At 38.7% G+C, this 21,449-nt stretch overlaps 1 protein-coding gene across 4 annotated transcripts in view; it reads left to right on the top strand.

Moving 5' to 3' along the window:
- The first annotated feature begins 274 nt into the window (after positions 1–274).
- AFTPH (aftiphilin) overlaps positions 275–21,449 on the top strand; it is a 67,554-nt gene continuing 46,379 nt past the window's right edge. For all 4 annotated transcript variants that reach the window (XM_021699036.2, XM_021699034.2, XM_021699035.2 and 1 more), the window contains exon 1: positions 275–475. The gene's annotated coding sequence lies outside the window, so the exon portion shown is untranslated. The remainder of the gene's footprint in view (positions 476–21,449) is intronic.

Below are 21,449 nucleotides of genomic sequence, written 5' to 3'. Positions count from 1 at the left end.
GGCAGCTTGCCCACACCCAAAATGGCGGCCGGCACGCTGCACGACCGCGCCTGCGCAGGGGTGAGCGTTCTGTGACACTAATTCCCCTGGAGTGTCCTCCCCCACCCCCACCCCGCCGTACCCACCAGCGCCCGGCCCCGACCTAGCCACCTGCGCCCGGAAATGACGTGTCGGCGGCAGCGGTTCCCCCGCTGCATGATGGGAGAGTGTGTGGAGTGGGCGGGGGGTCTCGGCGGAGGAGGAGGTGGAGGAGGCGGCGGCGGCGGAAGAGGGCGGAGGGTGATGGGATGGGGGTCCCGCGACAGCGCTGAAACTCCGGGTGGGCGCCCATGGCGCTGCTTTGCTGACAGGGCTGTGAGCAGCCTGCCTTCCGCTCTCACCAGTTCCGCGTCGGACTAGCCGGTCCTTCCCCGGGGAGCCACTTACTCCCCGGGCCCCTGAGCCATGCCCATCGCGGCCGCCCCGAACGAGCCAGGTAAGCGCCACCGCTCCGCTTCCCCGGCCGCGCGGGGGAAACAGGGTGCTGGGACCCGGCCCGGCCCACTGGCCGGATCCTTGCCCGGGCCGGGAGCACCTGCCTGCCGCGGAGCCTGGGACTGCGGGGACAGGGACGGTGCCGGCTCTGCGGGCCTGCGGGCTCCGGACTTGGGCTCTGCTCTCTTCCGCGGCGGGTGCGGGGACGCCGGCGGCAGCGTCCAAACCGCACAGATCCCTCCCCGCCATCCCGGGCACCGGCCGGGGAAGTGTGAGCGGTTCCCACATCCCCGGCCGCCGCCGACTTGCCCTGCCCCTCCGCTTCCACCTGCCCACAGCTCCGGCCGGCCGCTCCCTCCCGGGGGCTGTGAAGTTTGGGGCTTTGCTCGGGCTTCCTCTTTTTCCCTCCCCCTTCCTCGTGACAGGTGTAAACACTGCCTGCTTCTCCCAGGCCCGAGGCCGGCTGCGACCGGAGTGCGGCTGCTTCCAAGGGTCTCTGAAGCAAGCGGATTTTGAGTCCTCCAACAGGCAGAGGAGAGCCCCAAAGCTCATGCATCCGCTCCTGAAAGGATCTTTTCTGCTCCTTTCTTGCACTCCTAAAGAAATCTGTCTCCTCCCCAGATTGTGTTCGCAAAGTTGGACCATTGTTCTTTACGCTCCCAGTTTGGCAGGTGCAGTGTCTTGCTTAGGCAGAGGACAAGAGTATAGGGTGAACAGTGGTAGGGTCTTTTCTCCATTAGGAAAGTACTGAGAGTGGCTAGGTTTTTCTCTTAGTGGTTTAGCAAGTTTTAGCTTGGTTTCCCACTGAATCTTCTCTTGGGGGCCGAGGAAAGGACTAACTCATATTTGTAAATGTTTTAGTGGGGGCATGGGAAGGGGGCAAATTAAAAGCAGTGGTTCCGTTTCAGAGTTCTCACTTTAGGAGAAGAAAAGTAAAACTTTACTTTTGAACTTTAATCTTCCCTCTTCACTGGCTTTCACGGAGTATTTTCTCATACTCCGAATTGGGTTGTTTGGGTTTTGTTTGTTTTTTATTTTGAGGGTGGGAGGGGGAGACAGATCCTTGATGTTACATTTAATTGTTACTGTTAACCTTTTAGACATTGAAATATATGCCAAACTCTAGGGGAAACAAATGTTTCAGCACTCTTCCATGGATATAATTTGCACAGTTTATCTACATTTTATATGCTTTGCCTGCTTAAATGTTGGCTTTTGTAGTAGTCATTTTTAACTGTTTGCAGAAGTATATGTGTCTATACAGAGTACCTATGGTAGCCTTGTAAATTTTGTCCATGAAGATACAGTACATGGATTTAAAGATCTTGTATAAAATATTTAGCCCAGTAAATGACACCTAGTAAATGCTTATTAGATCGAATTCCTTTATGTATCAATCAGATACATTAATTGATCTTCAAAGTATAGATTTATTTTTTAAACCTTTAAAAAGCTCTTGTAAGAAATTCACTAGAATTCACATAATATGTAGGGCATTTGTTTTTGTTTTCGGATTTTTAACCTAGAGACTATTAAAAAATAATCCTATATCAAAGGTTTCCATAATTAGATACTGAGTCCATAATTGCATGGATAAATTTTGCAGAATCCAGTTGTCTTTATGAAAATTTTGTAATCTAGATGAATCCTATTATGAAACATTTAAAATTTTAATTTGTTTTACTTGCAGTTAGTTAAGAGTTCAGAAAACAAGTGAAATTTGAGTACCAAATGTTTTATTTTTCTGTGAGAGCTAAATTAACAGTCTAAAAATCTTTGAGGGGCGCCTGGGTGGCTCAGTCGTTAGGCCTCTGCCTTCGGCTCAGGTCATGGTCCCAGGGTCCTGGGATCAAGCCCCGCATCAGGCTCCCTGCTCAGCGGGAAGCCTGCTTCTCCCTCTCCCACTGCCCCTGCTTGTGTTCCCTCTCTCGCTGTCTCTCTCTCTCTCAAATAAACAAAATCTTAAAAAAAAAAAAAAAAAAGGAAATAAAAATAAAATAAAAAGTCTTTGCATAGCTTCCCATTGAGGAATTACCCCTTCTCTCATAACCCTACCCACCAAAACTCATAAAGGAGGCCATTACATATTTAGGTATTTTTAAACTGTCATAAATTATTTAAATCAAATGTTTATATTGTAATTTAATGTTACCTACAATTCATAAGTTAAAAAATAAGGACTTTATTCTCTCTTAGCAGTTTCAGTTCCTTTCTTAGCAGTTTCAGTTCCTCTTTATTTAGGCTAGTGAATCTTTCCAGCCTGAACTTCGTAAGTATTTATACTTTTTACACAATTTGAAAAATGTCTGGCATTATATGGGTTATATATATCTATCAATTCAGTAATTAGTCTTTTCTCAGAGTGTGTATATATAATACAATCACACGTCCTTTTGCAACTTTATGATAATTACTAACACTGATGAGTGAGATACTTATCTAAGTGATTTATTTAGAGTATATTAACTCATTTAATCCTCGTAACAACCCTATAAACTCATAGTGGTATCCCCATTTTTCAGAAAAGAAACTGAGGCACAGATGTTAAGCAACTTGCCTAAGGTCAAACAGCTGGTAACAGAGCCAGGATATAATATGATAGTTTTGCTTATATTTATGTAATTTTAATATAGTTTTTAAAACATGCAAAACTATACAATATATTTTCTGGGAATCATGGAATATGTAGCAAAAGTATAAAAACATTCATTGGAATGATAAATACCAAATAAGAATAAAAGTTACCTCTGAAAAACTGAAGAGGGATAAAGGATCTAGGAAGGGCCTGTGTTTTTCAACCATAGCTTTACTGTTTTTAATATAAATCTGAAGCAATTTCATAAAAGGTTAAGATTTAACACAGCTAAGTGGTGGGTACTTGATCATTCATTATATTTTTTTCCTAAACTTGTGTGCTTGAAATCATAAAATAAAAGGTCAGGTTTTTCATTTTAAAATGAAGTGTCACTTTGTCTTTTAGCATTGTATATTTAAAAAGAGGACAGGGAAGTAGTTAAGTGTCATTTTGTATTGACTTTCCTTTAAAATATAAGGAGGTTCTAACTTGAAAATATTTAAAGAATTGTTCCCCTTCCGAGGTTCCTCTGCAGTAACCTCCCTTGCCTGGGCTCTCCTCTTACTCCTGCCAGCCATCTCAACAGCCCTGTATCACACTCAAACTCTAGTTTCTATTTCTGGCCTTACCCTGCGGTTGGGGCTCGTAGGTCTGGATTAGACCTATTCCCTGGGAAAAGGAAAAAGTCAGAAACTATACACTGGGGAGGAAGCAGAGAGGTGGGGAATCATTGCTCATTAGTTTGGGAGAAATGAAAAAAGAAGGAAAATAGGTTTAATACTCTCTCCTTTCTTCTTCAATCTTAAGTAAACCTTGCAGAGATAAATTGCTAGTAAATTAAAGGTTGTCTGTATGCTCAAAGCTTAATTTATAAGCACTGTTTTGGTGAATAGTTCCCAGAGGAAAATAAAGTAGTAAATTAGAATAAATTTACTGTAGGCTCTATTTATGTAAATACTTTAAAAAATACCATAAGCCATTTCAACTAACACTATGGTATTCTCTTTCATTCTTGCTGCAGTATGTGAGGCCCTGTTCTAGATGCTGTACTGAAATGAACAAATAAGAAAAAAAAAATTGCCCTTATTGAGCTTCATTTTCTTGCATTTGTGTGTGTATATATATGTGTGTGGGGATTAAAAAAATAAAATATAGAGGTGGCAGATGATGTTAAGTATCACAAAGAAAAACAGTCCATTTGGAAGGATACGGGAGTTCAGACTTTTTGTCTTAGAGACAGGAGTAGGAGGTTGTTTTCGTTGGGGCTTGCTTTTTTATATAGGATGGGCTCAGAGAAAGCTGAAGACCTGAAGTTGCTGAGGAAAATACAAGGGAAGAGTGATAGCGGAAGTATGCCTGGAATAGTCAAAGAATTGCAAGGGGAAAAGTAGTATATGTGATCACAGAGTTAGAGGGTAAGAGGGCAGTGTTGCAGGGCTTTGTAGAAATTCTCATGACTTTGGCTTTTTACTGTGTGAAATGGGAAGCCATTGTAGGATTTTTGAGTAGAGATGTGACATAATCTGTTTTAAAAGGTTCTGGCTAGGGGGGGAAAAAAGGATCTGGCTGGCTGCTGTACAAAAAATAGACTATAGGAGTGCAGGAGTGGAAGCAGGAAGATTCCATTAGGAGGTGGTTACAGTGATATGGACAGTTTCTTGAATTGGAACCTCTAGTAATTTCCCCATTGCTAAATTTGAAAAACTTAGAGGTACTCCCTTATGAAAATTCAAGGCCCTCACAGCCCACTTTTCCAGCATACTGCCTACTTCCTTCATATATCCTACATTCTAGCCAAACTCCTATTATGTGACTTACTGTTCTTTGACTCTTGCCCCATACTTTATTTTTAGTGCCTGCTGTTACCTGTCAGTTAAAACCCTTTTCATTTCAGATTCTATCTCTACTAAGCTTTTTCTCATTTTCACCATTCTTCCTCTTTGCAATCAAGTAAGATCTTTTTCTTCGAATCCTTGTAACTACATTTTACTTCATTTGATGTTTATATTCTGGCTTGTGTTAATTTTATTTTTCTCTTCTGTTGTTCCCCCTAATTAGTTGTAGTTTTCTTTAAGATTGTGACTCCTTTTACTCATTTCTACCTCTTATAGAACCTAGCACAGTTTTGTATGTAGTAGATGCTCAGAAATAGTGGCTGTATATATATATTTTAATTTTTGAAAATAGTCTTTTATTACAGGGGCATTGTAGAAAATTGGCAAGCAAAAAAAAAAAAAAAGAAGAAAAGAAAATCACATTCCTGCTATTCAGAAATATCCCGTTAACAGTTTAATGTATAACTTTCCCCACATTATATATGTGTGTGTGTGTGCCCTTTTAACAAACTGAAGTCTTATCATACAGACTGTTTTGTTTTGTGTTAGTCAACTAAACTTCCCTTGCCATTTCAGAAAATTTTCATCTAAACTAATATTCAAGGCTATATTCAAATTCTTCCCCAGGTGGATATCTCTTTTCAGTTGATTTGTCCAAATCAAATCCATATTATATTTTTTCTGGTTATTAAAATTACGAAAGGATAATATGTTTATTATAGAATAGTTGGAAGATGTGGAAAAGCATAAAGAAAACTGGTATGCCCCTTGATGGCAGGGACTCATCTGTTTTAATGCCTGGCGCCGAGTAACACTCAGTAAATATATGTTAAAAGGAATATTAGTCATCACACTACAAAGAGATAACCATATGTTTTGGATTGCATTCAGTTTTCCCGCCTCCCCCCCCCCCCCCCCCCCCCCCCCCCCCGCCGTGGGTATATGAGTGTCACATACACATGTATGTATGAATCATATTATATCTTGGTGAAAAAGTTTGTGATCTTTGACTTTGTTTTTGGTTATTTCCATAGGACTGAGTCTTAGAAGTGGAGTTACTAAATCAAAGGGAAAACCAGTTGCTTTCCAAGAGGTTATAATAAAATCACTTATCTACAAGCAGTGTTTGAGAGTACCCATCTTCCTTTAATCTCCTCAGGTGATCAGTAAAAATGCAGTTTTTAAACTGTTTACCTGAATTTTTATTTTGGATTTAGGCTTTTCAGCAGTGGAATATTTGCGTAATTTAAACATTTTTGAGGGGTTTAAAGGGAGATGTGTCCTTATTTGATATGAATTTAAAATGGCTTAATGACATGTTCTTTTTTTTTTTCTTTTTTTAAGATTTATTTATTTATTTGACAGAGAGAGACACAGTGAGAGAGGGAACACAAGCAGGGGGAGTGGGAGAGGGAGAAGCAGTCTTCCCGCAGAGCAGGGAGCCCGATGCGGGGCTCGATCCCAGGACCCTGGGATCATGACCTGAGCCGAAGACAGATGCTTAACCAGCTGAGCCACCCAGGCGCCCCTGCCATGTTCTTTTTAAAATAACTCTGATTATGTTAGCAAGCTATTTAAGTACAAGAAAGACAACATTAGGGGCGCCTGGGTGGCTCAGTCGTTAAGTGTCTGCCTTCGGCTCAGGTCATGGTCCCAGGGTCCTGGGATCCAGCCCCACATCGGTCTCCCTGCTCAGTGGGAAGCCTGCTTCTCCCTCCCCCACTCCCCCTGCTTGTGTTCCTGCTCTCACTGTGTCTCTCTCTGTTAAATAAATAAATAAAATATTTAAAAGAAAAAAAAAGACATTATCTTCTGGAACTATGTTGTGCAGCACAATAACCACTGGCCACATGTCACACTTTTAATAAAGCCAGTCCAAAGTAGATGTGCTCTAAGTGTAAAAAACACACCAGATTTCAAAACTAATGTTAAGATATATATTTTAGGTTGATCGTATATTAAAATAATTTAAATGCTTTGGGTTAAGCATATAATTTCATCTGCTTTTTAAATTGACCGTTGGAAGAGTTAAAATTGTATATGTGGCTCGAGTTGTATTTCAATTGGACAGTGCTGCTCTGGAGCATGACACTGACTTATTTTTATCTATGGAAAAGAAATATGAGATTAACTTCACTACTCTGGAAAGCAGTAAATAAGTTTTTAAAAATCACTTCTTATATTTCAGTTTGTCAGTATGTTTTTCATAAGATGCACAGTATGCACAGTCATTTTTCAAATTATAAGTGTTTAATTACAGACTATAACTTACTGCAGTTCTTATGCTCTGAATGAAATATAGGACTTGGGGGAGGGTGTTAGGAAATTTACCTGAGAAATTGATCCCTCATCTAAGAATTGAAGGATGTGTGGGAATGTTTTAGGCAATAGGCTACAGGTGCAAAGGCCCTGTGGCACAAAAGAATGTTTGCCTTTCAATAAATCAAAGAGGGCCTAATTTAGAGCATTGGAAACAAAAGGGAAGGGAAGAGAAGGTGACTGGAGAGATGGGAATGGCTTATATAAATTTTATTAAAGATTTTTAAAAAATCTTTATCACAATCAGGGAATCAGTGTGATCAGATTGACTTTTTAAAAGATTACTTGGGTTGGGCATGATTGAAACCAGTCAAGAAGGGACTGTTTAAATGATAATGGCAGCTTAGACCAGAACAAGTCACAGGAGGTGAAAGGAGGTACAGATATTCTAGAATTGAGGGATTTATGAGATGAAAATGGTTATTTAGAAGATAGGGGAAGGTGAGGAGCTTCCTCAAAGGTGGCCCTCATGTTTCTGACTTAGTAACTAGGTGAGTAGAGGGGCCATTCCCTGAGTTAGAGAGCCCTGGAAGAGGACCAGATCTGAGGAAGAAAAGCTTGAGTTCTCTTCCTGTTAAGCTCAGTTTGAGTTGAGGAATTCAAGTGGAGAGAACTAGTAGAGTGTTGGCCTGGCAGGTCTGGAGCTCAGGTTTGAGAGCTGGGCTGTAGGGATAAATCTGGCAGTCCTAGAATGTGGTAATTAAAGCCTTAGGTGGATGAGATTGTTTGGGGGGGAAGTTGAATAAGAAAAGAGCCTGGATGAAACCTGTTAGAACTTATACTAATTTGAATATGTTTCATACTTAACAAGAAAATTTAAGTTTGTTTTGAGACTTATTTGTAAAAGTGAAAGTAAGGAGTAAATTGGATCAATTAAGTTAAATATTTCTGTTTGACATGTGTAATCAGGCAAGTAATCTAACACAATGCTTATTTGGTTACTTGGAAACATACCTTTTTCCAGCAGGAGAAAACAAACTGGGCTTCTTCCCTCACGAACACATTGAAAACAATTATGAATCAGTATTGGGTTTTTTGTTGATTTAACAGATTTAAGGAAAAATTATGTAATTCTCTCTTTAAATACTGTAACTCGCTCCATAAATTTTGAAACTCATTTTTAATTTTTTTAACAAAGCAATTTAAAATAAGAATTATTGGATAGTTCTATAATATGATAAAATGTATGTATGCCTCAGATAAAAAATCGGTATCTTAATTTAGGGGGGATACTAATGCCTACTATCATAACTATTAGATTTGGTATTGGAGGCATTAGCCAGCACAATCAATAAAGAAAAAGACAAAAGAATTGGAAAGGAAATGGTCAAACTACTCCAGTTTGCTTATGATGTGATGGTAAACTTTACAAGTAACAGGAGCTTTCAATTTTATAAATAGTACTTAGCAGTTAGAAAATAGGATGGAGGGGCGCCTGGGTGGCTCAGTTGTTAAGCGTCTGCCTTCAGCTCAGGTCATGATCCCAGGGTCCTGGGATCGAGCCCCGCATCGGACTCCCTGCTCAGCGGGAAGCCTGCTTTTCCCTCTCCCACTCCCCCTGCTTGTGTTCCTGCTCTTGCTAACTCTCTCAAATAAAAAAATAAAATCTTTAAAAAAAAAAAAAGAAAATAGGATGGAAGTGGAGACCCCATTTTACATGAGCAGCAAAAAAAATAAATAAAATACCTAACAAGTTTTAACAACAAATGTAAAAATTCTACATTGCTAACATTGAATTTTTATGTTAAATAACAATTCCATGTTTAGGTAATAGAGGATATCATTCTTAATTCACACCTTATTCTTTTAAATGATACTTTTCAAAGCAAGATTTCTAGGAGTAGGATCTTTAATATCTGCATATATCTTAATGAGACCACAGTTATTTAAAGAGACAAAATGAATAATATTTCTGCCTCACCCGCCCTCCAAGGTGGGTGTTTTTGGGGTATTTTCTTCTTAGTCATTGCTTATGTTTTGTAGTATTTTCTGTTTTGCTATGGTTAATCATCTCTCGTCTTGTTATTTGGATACAGAAATGTTGACCTGGACTATTTTCAGGTAAAACACTTTTGCTACAGTGACACTCAAAATCTGAGGCATTGATTTCTTAAGACTTTTGCTTGTAGTAGCTATTTTTAAAAAGTCATGGACCTACATTAAGAGATAAATTAACTCTTTTTGCACTGGATATTTTTAATAGCATCTTTGTTCCTTAAAAAAACAAAAAACAAAAAACACCAAGAGTTTCAGGAATCTCATTCAAATTCTCTCTTTCCTGAAGCTCAAACTGGAATGTTTGACTATTCATTACTTAAAAAAAAGAGAGAATATTCATGACTTTTTACCTATAGTTAAGTTGTCATTTTTTCTTACTCCTTTCATATTTCAGACGCATTCCTCTATATCATAATGAGCCAGCAGATGACAGCTTTCCATCTCAATGAGGTTTCAGAAGTTTACCTGACACACAGTGCAAGTTTCACACCTAAATAAAAAGTACAGATTTTAATCAGATTACCAGTGACCTTGGTTTCTGGAAGTAGAGAAAAGTTTGTTGTTGCTGTTCACATTCGTTTCTTAATATTCAACTGCAAGTGAAACTGATTAATTTTTTAAACATGATTTTATTTTTTCCAAGGATTCTATAACATTTAAATTATATACATACTTGCATCTGTTTCAAGGATTATTGCAGTAATTTAAATTTGATCCTTTAAGGAAATCTTCCAAGTTTCATTTAAGAAAAACATCAAAAATTTTATGTTGTAAACTCTTTTTAAATCCTGAGTGTAAAATTTCTTTATGATATTCTCAGATAAATGTGTATGACAGAACTTTAAGAAATGTTTGTACGATTAAATCATTGTAAGTAGGGGAAAACTTTTTATAAGAAAAATTACAATTTCATTGATTTACCTGTATCAGTTCAGCAGCGAAGTTTACAGACATTTATGTCATCCCCAAAGTTATAAAGTCCGGTGATATTCTTATCCTCTGGAAACTTAACTCAGTGGCTCTCAAGCTTTGCTGACAATCAGCATCATCTTTGAAACTTTTAAAAAAATACCGATCTTTAGGTCCACCTGTTCTATTAAAAAAGGAAAACTTTAGGAGCGCCTGGGTGGTTCAGTCGTTAAGCGGCTACCTTTGGCTCAGGTCATGATCCCAGGGTCCTGGGATCAAGCCCCGCATCGGGCTCCCTGCTCGGCGGAGAGCCTGCTTCTCCCTCTCCCTCTGTCTGCCGCTCTGCCTACTTGTGCTCTCTCTCTCTCTCTCTCTCTGTTAAATAAATAAATAAAAATCTTTAGAAAAAAAAAAAAACTATTTATTTAAAAAAAAGGAAAACTTAATACGAAGCTAAGATTGAGTAACATTGGTTTATAGGCTACTAGAGGAGAAAAACATGGAAACAAATTTGATTTATTTTGTCAAATGTAATAAAAGAGGTAGATATAAAGAAGGATTAATTAATTCAGAAAGGCAACCTAACATAATGAAAACACTGGCTGTAATGTTAGAGCCCTACTTTCCATACTTAGTCTGTATGAGACCGTGAGCAGATTATTTGACCTCTCTAAGCCTGGTTTTTCCTCCATAAAAATGAGTGGTTAAGATTAAATTGGGTAGTGTATGAATAGCACCTAGCATAGTACCTATGACATAATAACTTGATAAGTATTGGTGATCTCACTTCACAGAAAACTTCATGACTGAATAGGGTTTGAAGGTATAGTAAATGGGTTCTCCAAACAGGTAAGGATAGTAGAAGAAATGACATGTGACAACCTAGAGGTAACAGTGGGTGGAGGAACCAGGGGGTACTTTTGTTTGGCTGGAGCAAAGAGAGAGTGTCTTCGCCATGTTGGATAAAATAGGAGTTTCAAGTAGACTGTAGTAATCCTGGCCAAAAATAATGAGGCCCTGAAATAAGCTATTGGTTGTGGGATGTTAAAACAAATATAGTAAGCAATATAGAAAATTTAATTTGTGGTTGATTTAATTTGTGGTATGGGGGTGGCGAAGGGGGAACGGTCAGGGCTAACACTCAGATTTCTGGACTTAGAATTCAGAATGTTGTATAGGAAGAAGTGGTTTCTGTTCTTTGAGTAGAGGTTGACTTCAGTTTTGGAATTGGAGAATATGAGATCTCTTTGGGACATCCAAGTAGAGATATTCAGAAAGGCATTTGGGTAGACAGATCTGGAGGTTGGGCAACCTGTAGATAGATAGGGGTTTTGGCATTATGAACATATAAAAACAAAAGGTGGATGAGATCTCTCCAGGATAAGAATATGGGGAGGCCAAGGCCTGGGAAACACTGAAATTTAAGAGGCAAGCAGAAGAAGCAGATCCATTGAAGGAGGAGAAAGGCTATGGTAAGTAAGAGAATCAAGAGAGAATGCCTTTCAGAAATGCTTTTTTCACTTAAAAATGTGTTTTAGACACATTTCCTGATTAGTAATGTAGCTTTATCTTTTTTTTAATGGCTGTATTTTTTATTTACCCTATTTCTTATTGATAAATATTTAAGTTATTTTCAGTTGCTTTTTAAACAAACTGTAGGAATTAACATTTATGTGGAATGATCTTTGTGTACTTGTATGAATGCTTCTTTAGGCTACATTCTTGTGGATGAAATTGTTTAGTCCAAAAAATATGCATTAAATTTTTTGGTATATTGCAGAATTGCCTGGCGTATGAACCAACATTTACTCCCACCAATAGTATCTTTAATTTTATTCTTAAAGTGACTTGCTTCCTAGATTGGGGGTAGTATGAATTTGAAAAATAAATAGTATTTTTTATTACTATATGTAAAATTCTGTGAAGAGAAAAGGAATACTTTCATTTTATCAAATTACTTGGTTCATTCAAATAATGTAGTTTAAGAATGCATTTTTGTCCTTGTAAGCACCAGATCAAGGAGGAGTTCTTTGTTTTGAAAGAAGCTCTGTTCCCTCCTCTTATATGCTGGAAGCAATAATTGGATTTAGAGGAAGTGGATCAGAAGGAAAGAGAATGATAGTATTATTGTGAGGGGGATTAAACCTTGAACAAAATTGATGCGTGCAAACAGTTCTTGTTATGGTAGACATACATTATTAACACAAATTCTGTGCTAAGATTTTGCAGAGATAATTTTGAATTTTTTTCTTGTTGTAGCAGACTTTAAGCAATGGCTACAAGACTGTAAAATGAGTTATTCCTATAAAACTGATCATAGGAGAGTTGATGTCTTAGAAAATACCCAGAATAGAAATACTGCAGAAGTTTTAAATCACCTTAAATCGTGCCGATTACATAGTTTAAAGGTAAATATATGGACAACTTTCAAATTTTTTTATTGATTACTTGACCTTGTTCATAACATCTATATAGAAGGACCTGCATTTCCCTAACCTCAGTGGTACTAATAGTATTTAGGGGAAATTGACTGTTAATTTTGGTCATTTTCTTTAAATTCTTCAGTGTTCTTTTTGTCTTTTTTTTTTTTTTAAACTTTGGGTTATGACCTATTTCTGGTTTATAAATTTAGGTTTGTAAAATCAATTTAGGGGATCCTGACCAGCTTTTAAGAAAAAATGAAACTATCAAGAGTACCCAGAGAGTAAGGGTAAGTACTCTTTGGTGAAATTCTTTTTACCCTTTAGCCTTTCTACCTCTCAGGAGAAAGTAAAACTTTAAACCAAGGAATACCACCATTAAAAGGTCAACCACCTAGAATTTGTTTGCTATGGGAATTCCTTCCATAGTTTCCATAAAGGTTATCAGTACAGGGGGACCTACTTGTGGCATTACCTGTGTATACCACACACACATACACTCTTGAGCACTGTTTTGTAATGTGTTTATATTTGGTTTTTCACATATACAAAGCTTTTGTTTTATAACAACTCATCCCAAGAAGGTCATTATATGTTATTATTTGTGGATGATTTATGACTGTTTTTAAGTCTGGTTCATCATCTGGTTTCCTTCTCACAGGTTTCTAGGTTATCTTTTTCTCAGTTGATGGGTGGTCAGGGAACAAATTAAAGTAACAAATATCACTTAGCAAAGACAATTTGTGAGGTAAATCTGCTGTTACATAGGTCATATTTTAAAGCCAGATTTGTGAGTTATAGATTATGTAGGACACTGCATCCTCTCTCATTAGCTCAGATAATTGAATTCTAACTGCATTTGGTTGCAGTTTTAGAACTTTTACTAGATGGTTTTTTCTCTAAAAGGTGAGTTGCTCTCATGGTAGATATTTATAATATAGAGAGTAGCACTATCAGGAAGGGCAGCTGCCAAAGGCCTGCCAACATATACGTATTTTAGTTACAGACTAGAGGGGGGGGGTTTTCCATTTTGAAAGTCCACAAAGTAGGTTTTGTGTTTTTGGTTTTTATTTTTTTCAGAATACCATGGGATCTTGAGGTTTAACTCATCAGTCTTGACCAGAATTTAAATCTAAAGCTTTACAGTAAGAAATTTCTTTCAAAACATGTCAACTATTCATGTCGGCTGATTGCAAATCTGTGGGAAATTTTACATGGAGTATTAAAGTTGCTGGGAGCAGAGAACAAGAGCAGGGGAAATTAGTTGGGCCATCCAGAGTCGCATCACGCTCTGGAGAAACCAGCTGACACCTCCACTTATGGTGAGAAACTGCCTCAAATCAAAGCAGAGAGTCATACTAGCTGGTCTGTTAAAAACACATGAACAAAAATTTGTCCTTTAGCTGTTTTGTTTTCTTTTCCCCTAGCTTGCATATAAATACTGCCCCTCTCAACATACTCTTTTTTCAGACAGTTGCAGCACAAATGATTGGATTTGCTTTCTTTTACATGTATTACATTTCAGACCAGCCTCTCTCAGATCACACTTACTTACCTTAACTGAACTTCAGTGTTTCCTAACTTAATTGGTGGAGCACCAGAGCTAGGGTTATAGAAACCTAGTAGGAGGTGGAGGAGGAGACAGTTCACGAGTAGTCAGTGGAGTAAATGCCCCAGCAAAAACAATAATAGTGTATTCAGTTCCTCCTGTGCACCAGGCCCTGAGGATGCAGTGGCCAACAACAGAGGCCTGCCTATTCCTGCACAGCATTTCCAGCCTTTTGAGCTCAAGTAAAGTACCTCTTGCAAGAGCAGTTTCAGTGGAGTGGTAGGATAGAAGCCAGATTGTGCTGGGTTGAGGAGTGAGTGGGAGGTTAGGAAGTAGAGATAGCGAATAGATAGGGCCCTTTGAAGAAGCTTGGTGGTGAGGAGGTGGAGAGCTAGAAGGACACAGAAGGGAGGAGTTTGTTTTGTTTTGCTCTGATTTGTCTGAGGTTGGAAGACTCTTGAACATTTACAAGCTTGATGAGAAAGCATCAGTAGTAATGGAGAAATTCAAAGGGTCCTCTGGAGCAAGCAATTCAGATAGAGAACAGAAGGTCCAGGGGTTATCTGTAGACAATATTGTAGATGTAAGCAAGATTTTAGTGAAAGGACATGAAACCTGAAGTAGTTCCTGCTTTTAGATTCTGTTTTCGTCGCAAAGTTTCAGGGATAAGGAGGGAAAATTAGAGTGGCTAATTTATTCTGTAACTGTAATAAGAGCAGAGAGTACTAGGGAAAAAACTGTTTCCCAGGGCTAATGCATCCATCCTCTCACTGCTGCTTCTGTTTTGTTGTCTTTGTTATCAACAGTTATCCAGTATCATTTATTCAACTTCAAGTTGAAGTGCCTTTTGGGGAATAATAGCTAGTAATCTCTCAAATATGGTCAGTTGATATGATGAATTCAAGGTAAAGCAATTTCAAATGTTTTTATTTATCTTGTTTAATTTTTACTGTGCAGCCATGCAAACACAAATAAAATGTCTTACAGATTTACGTAGAAAGTTGAAATACACAGTAAAAGGAGAGCTCTTTCTTAGGAATTTTTGAAAACTACCTTCTGTAAAATTATTAACTCTTATTGCTATTTAGCAACATTCATTGAAGAGTGAATGTGAGTTGCTGCTTATGTCATCATTTACCTTATATGTATGATATTTGTACTTTTGTGAATCATCCTTATTGACATCCTTATTTGTGAATCATCCTTCCCCATCAAAATCAGGAAGACAGAAAATTTGGTTGTCATTTTTGGCAGTCTGGCCTTTTGAGGGTGATCAACTTAGTTATAAAGATATTTTGCCGCTTGTTTCATTCTTCACCACATTTTTAATACTGTGTACATTAATATTAAAAGAAGACATTCACCTCTTGGCATTTTTGTTGGTTATTAGGTTGTAAGCATCTTTTTTCCTACTTCCAAATTATTGTGGAAGTTTCAGAAACCTTTAAGGTGATTCTTGTAATTCTAGTATTTGCTGTCAATTATTTCTGCAATAAGACATTTTTCGAGTGTTTTATTAGCTTGTGACTGATTCACTGCTTAGTAGTTACACTACCATGAGGGATTATTTAACCTCTGTAAGCTTTTATTTGTAAAATGAAGATAATAATCTCTACCTCAGAGCATAGTATGAGGACTAAATGAGATAATTCATGAGTACTTTTCACATAGTATCAACACATAGTAAGCGTTGAATAAATGTTAACTTGATATTGGTATGAGCACTGGGAATATACTATTTGTTCAAAAAAAATTTTTAAGTTTTTATTTGAGAGAGAGTGAGCGAGAGAGCATGAGCAGGGTGGAGGGGCAGAGGGAGAGGGAGAAGCAGACTCCCCGCCGAGCAGGGAGCCTGACGAGGGGCTCAATCCCAGGACCTTGGGATCATGACCTGAGCCAAAGACCAGATGCTTAACCAGCTGAGCCACCCAGATGCCCCTCAACAAATGTTTTAAATAATACCGCATGTTATGCAGTTGATGTCTATGATGTCTTGGGTTTTTGTTTTTAAATCGGCAAGTTCGAAGGAATTATGGGATCTCTTAAAAATATTCAGCTTCAGGGCACCTCGGTGGCTCAGGTGGTTAAGCGACTTCCTTCGGCTCAGGTCATGATCTTGGAGTCCCGGGATCGAGTCCTTCATTGGGCTCCCTGCTCAGCAGGGAGTCTGCTTCTCCCTCTGACTCTCCCCACTCTCATACTCTCTCTCTCTCTCTCATTCTCTCTCTCTCAAATAAATAAAATCTATATTAAAAAAGTATTCAGCTTGGGCTCCTGGGTGGCTCAGTCGTTAAGCGTCTGCCTTCGGCTCAGGTCATGATCCCAGGGTCCTGGGATCGAGTCCCACATCAGGCTCCCTGCTCTGCGGGAAGCCTGCTTCTCCCTCTCCCACTCCCCCTGCTTGTGTTCCTGCTCTCGCTATGTCTCTCTGTGTCAAAAAAATAAATAAAATCTTTAAAAAAAAAATAAAAAATAAAAAAGTATTCAGCTTGGGGATTATGGAAGTTTGATTAAATAGCCTTGAAGTTTGCAGCCTGTTTTGAAGGGAGTCCTACAAACAAATAACAACAACAAAACTTTTCTCAATTCTTTACTAAAAAGCATCTATTTCTAGGGGCTCTCCTTGTTTTGTTATCATAGAGCTAATATAATAGGCTGAGGACAAACCACTCAAAAAGAGAAAATGAAAATTATCATTCTTGTAGATTTTCAATTTTAGAAGCATGAAAACTTTTGTGACATCATGCATGGTCCAGTCATTTCTAGTTGTATGGAAAACAGAAAGTTAACTAAAACATTGCTCAGAAGAAGGGCTCTTTCTGAGACAAGACGATGAGGTGACTCTTAAGCAGAATGTAAGCTGGGCAGATTCAATGAGACTATATTTTGATAGTATCTTAAAACTCCCGTGAGGATATTACAAGTAAAGATTTGAATAATTTAGGGGTGCCTGGGTGGCTCAGTCGTTAAGCGTCTGCCTTTGGCTCAGGTCATGATCCCAGGGTCCTGGGATCGAGCCCCGCATCGGGCTCCCTGCTCTGCGGGAAGCCTGCTTCTCCCTCTCCCTCTCCCGCTCCCCCTGCTTGCGTTCCCTCTCTCACTGTCTCTCTCTGTCAGATAAATAAATAAAATCTTTAAAAAAAAAAAAAAAGATTTGAATAATTTGAACTACCGCAATAGCAGGCAACATTTGTAATGCAAATCGATGTTGTTAATTGCTTATGTAACATTTTCGTTCATTTTTCTAAAGAAAATACACATTTTTCTCCCCATCACTCACCCAAATGATTTGACAAGTGACTCATTAAAAACCTCAGACATCATGGTGAGAAGGTAGCGGTTTTTGTGTGTGTGATCCATTAACTAAACCTTGCTGGTGTAGTTTGTGCTACTTAAAGTTTATAGCACAACTTCAGATATGGTTGTTTGTCTTTTCTTTTCTCATTTCTTACCACCATCCTTCTGCTTGTTTGTGTTCTCCATTACCCCCACCCCCATTTCAGTCCAGTAAAACTAAGTTTGGAGTGAAAGGTCCTCAGTAAAGCTGGGGATTGTATTATCTGGGTGTGCTTATCTGGCCTTGAAAGTTGATGTACACATTGATGCAGCTTGGCTGGAGCCCTATAAAACGTGGGAGTTTCTTTCTGGTGAGTTTTTAGCTTGTCTGGAAGGTTCTCTCAGTGTTTGAATCTGGGAAATTCCTAAAGAGCCTCTTAAAGACCCCACCACTACCACCAAATGTGAGCCCAAAGACCCTTAAGATAGTTAATACTCTGTGTGAATGATGGAGGATAGAGGGGTGGTCAAGGATTAACTCTATCTTAGAGGAATATGTAGAATCCTTTCCATCCCAACCAGGTACCTTCTTAGAAGCTTTTATTCTTGTGGTCTCTTCTGTAAATGGATAGTATCTACAGCCAGTTTACTTCAAGTTACTACTGAGGACATCTGGGTTGTATTGTCCTGTTCCTCATCAAAACCTCCATTCTTTTAATAGACTACTATTAACCTCTGTGGTCTCAGTCTTTCAACCTTGGGCATTGTTTCATATTTTCCAGGGATGGGTTATAGAAATTGGCAATAAAGTCAATGTCATGTATCTTTAGTGTTAGTAATATTTTTAAGTGACTTATTCTTTCAGTGACCTTTTAAAGTATATGCAGAGTCATGTGAATGTTTTTGGCAACCAAGCAAACATTGGCTTAGATTTTTGTTAAGGGTAGATTATGGTTTGAACCACAGACTCGGTGTAAGTTAAAATGTACTGGTAGTTGATAACTTGCTGAGGCATAGAATGTGCCAGGTACTGAAGGTCTGTTATCTGTAATCCTCACAACAGCATTGAAAGGGAGGAACTGCTGGCCCTTTTTTATAGATAGGAAACTAAAGCTCAAGGAGGGCAAACTCACATAGTTAGTAAATGAGGAAACTAGAATCTGAACCTAGGATCTATCTGACTCCAAGTCCAAGATCTTTCTCCTATACCATGCTACTTTTTGAGACATACGTATATTACCTTAAATCCCAGTTAGGCAAAGTATAAATAAGCAAACTTTTTTTTTATTAGAATGGTATGCTTATTATTATGGTCCTATATGCATTCACTTGTAATGTAGTTGTTGTTAGTCTAAGTATATTGGTTTTCTGAGAAATACTTTTTGTTTTTTATTGTTGCATACATACAGCAAAGCATACAAGTCCGAAGTGTACAGTGGGATGAATTTTTACAAATATATGTGCCTGTGTAACTAGTACTCTGATCAAAAGAAAATAACATTCGCACGCACCAGGCTCTTTTATACCCCCTTCCAGTCAATACTGTACCTGCTATAGGTACCTCTATTCTGAATTATCACCATAGTTTAGTTTTGCCTGTTTTAGACTTCCCAGAAATGGAATCACACAGTATATATTTTGTGTGTATATATCTGGTTTCTTTCACACATCATGTCTGTGATAGTCATCCATGTTGTTGCATGTAATAATAATTCATAATGTACCCCATTGTGTGTGTGTGTGTGTGTATATATATATATATATATATATATATATATATATACACACACACACCATGACTCATTTTAACCATTCTGCTGATGGACACTTGGGTTGTTTTAATTAAGAATAAAGTTGTCATGGGCGCCTGGGTGGCTCAGTTGGTTAAGCGACTGCCTTCGGCTCAGGTCATGATCCTGGAGTCCCGGGATCGAGTCCCGCATTGGGCTCCCTGCTCAGCAGGGAGTCTGCTTCTCCCTCTGACCCTCTCATGCTCTCTCTCTCTATCTCATTCTCTCTCTCAAATAAATAAATAAAATCTTTAAAAAAAAAAGAATAAAGTTTTCATGAACAGTCTTGTACATGCCTTCAGTGCATGAATGTACTCACTTTTGTGGAGTATGTACCTGGTACAGTTTTAGTATATACTGACAAACAGTTTTCCACATGTGTATACTAGTTTACACTCGAACCATTAAAGTATGAGAACACCAGTTGTTCCATATTGTTGCCATTGGTAGCTATGATTAAAATTGTTTTGTTTTAAAGATTTTATTTATTTATTTGACAGAGCGCAAGAGAGGGAACACAAGCAGGGGGAGTGGGAGAGAGAGAAGCAGGCTTCCCGTGGAGCAGGGAGCCCGACGCGGGGCTCGATCCCAGGACCCAGGGACCATGACTGAGCCGGAGGCAGATGCTTAACGACTGAGCCACCCAGGCGTCCCTAAAATTGTTTTGTTTTAATTTTAGCTGTTCTGGTGGGTGTATAGTAGTGTCTTGCTGTGTTTTAATATGCATTTCCCTGACGACTTTTCATGTGCTCACTGGCTATTTGGATAATCTGTTTTGTGATTTACCTGTTCAGGTATTTTGGCCATTTTTCTGTTGGGTTGTCTCACATTGATTTGTAGGAATTCTGTATATATTCTGGCTCTGAGTTCTTTGACAGTTATATGTACCACAGCTTTCTTCTCCCAGGCAGTGGCTTGCCTTTTCACTCTCTTAATGTTGTTCTTTAGGTGAACAGAAGTTTTAGATCTTCATGAAGTCCAGTGTATCATTTTCTCTTTTATGATTACTGCTTTCTATGTCCTATTTAAAACACCTTGCCTTCCCTAAGGTCATGAAAAATCTCTTAAGTTATCTTGTAGAAGGTTGATTGTTTTTACCTTTCACATTTAGGCCTACAGTCTGTCTGGAGCTGATTTTTGTGTGAGTTATTAGGTAGAATCAAAGATTGATTCCCCCTGTGTAGGTATTTACTTGATCTGGCACTGTTTGTTCAAAGAAAAGGCTTGTCCTTTCCCCCTCCACACTGCAATGGCATCTTTGTTATCACATGACATGTAGCTTTAAACCAGGTCTTGATATCTGGTAATTTAAGTGCTCCAACTTTCTTTTGGGAAACTATTTTAAAATTGCCAGATAGTCTTAGGTGATAGTTAGCCCCATTCCTCCTTTTATTCCTCTGTGTTCCCAGGCCCACCTATCTGCTTGACCCCAGAGCTTTCAACCTACAGACCTACCACCTCTTCTTTTCCATGACCATTTCAGACCTGAGGCTAGAACTCCTTGAGCAGGTGCAACTTCTTTTCTTATGAGAGATTCATACTGAATCACTTTCACCCATTGTATGCCTTGTTGCCCTGGCAACTGATCTGGCACAGGACTCAGGGTTCCACTGCTGATTGTTACTAGGATTGTGGATTATTCCCCTGGCCCCTCTGTATTCAACTCCTATAATAGAATTACCAAACCCAAGATCCTTTGATTTTCATGGTTTGTAGCCCTGAAGGTCGTCTTTGGCTTGCATTTTTATTTACCATTTTTCACTTATGTTGTTCCCTAGCCTCTGTATTAAGGATGTGATTTCCCATGGACAGATCTCCAAAGTGCAGGAGGTCTGCCAAATTCTCTTATCTGCATGCTCTAACTAGCTTCGGGATACCCCATTTATTACCCAAGCATGAAAGCCCTGTGTCTACTTTTTGTGTATACTATAGCTTGACTCGTTCCTAGATACCCCCATTACTTGTTTGAACAGTTACTTGTTCAAGAGGTCTTGGAATAAGCAGGCATAAAAATGGGAATTTGAACATGCCCTTCTACACACACACGCACACACACATATACGTGTGTGCATGTGCTTGTTCAGATGATAAAGAAATTAGAAAACTGATTAGAACTCCTTGTGGTGTGGAGTAAGTAGTCCATTAAGAAGGATGAAGAAACAGTTATTAAGGTTGCTGTGTGCCTGGCACAATATTAAAGTAGCTCATCTATCCCTTTTTCCTGTTAAGTAGGAATAGCTATTTTAGGTCCATATTTTCTGTGTAAAAAAAAAAGGGGGGGATTTGTCAAAGTCAAACTTAATA

This window comes from Neomonachus schauinslandi, chromosome 10 (assembly GCF_002201575.2).
Source record: "Neomonachus schauinslandi chromosome 10, ASM220157v2, whole genome shotgun sequence".
Classification (NCBI taxonomy): Eukaryota; Metazoa; Chordata; class Mammalia; order Carnivora; family Phocidae; genus Neomonachus; species Neomonachus schauinslandi.
Note: the sequence above shows the minus strand (reverse complement) of the source record. Positions and strands in the feature narration are given on the sequence as shown.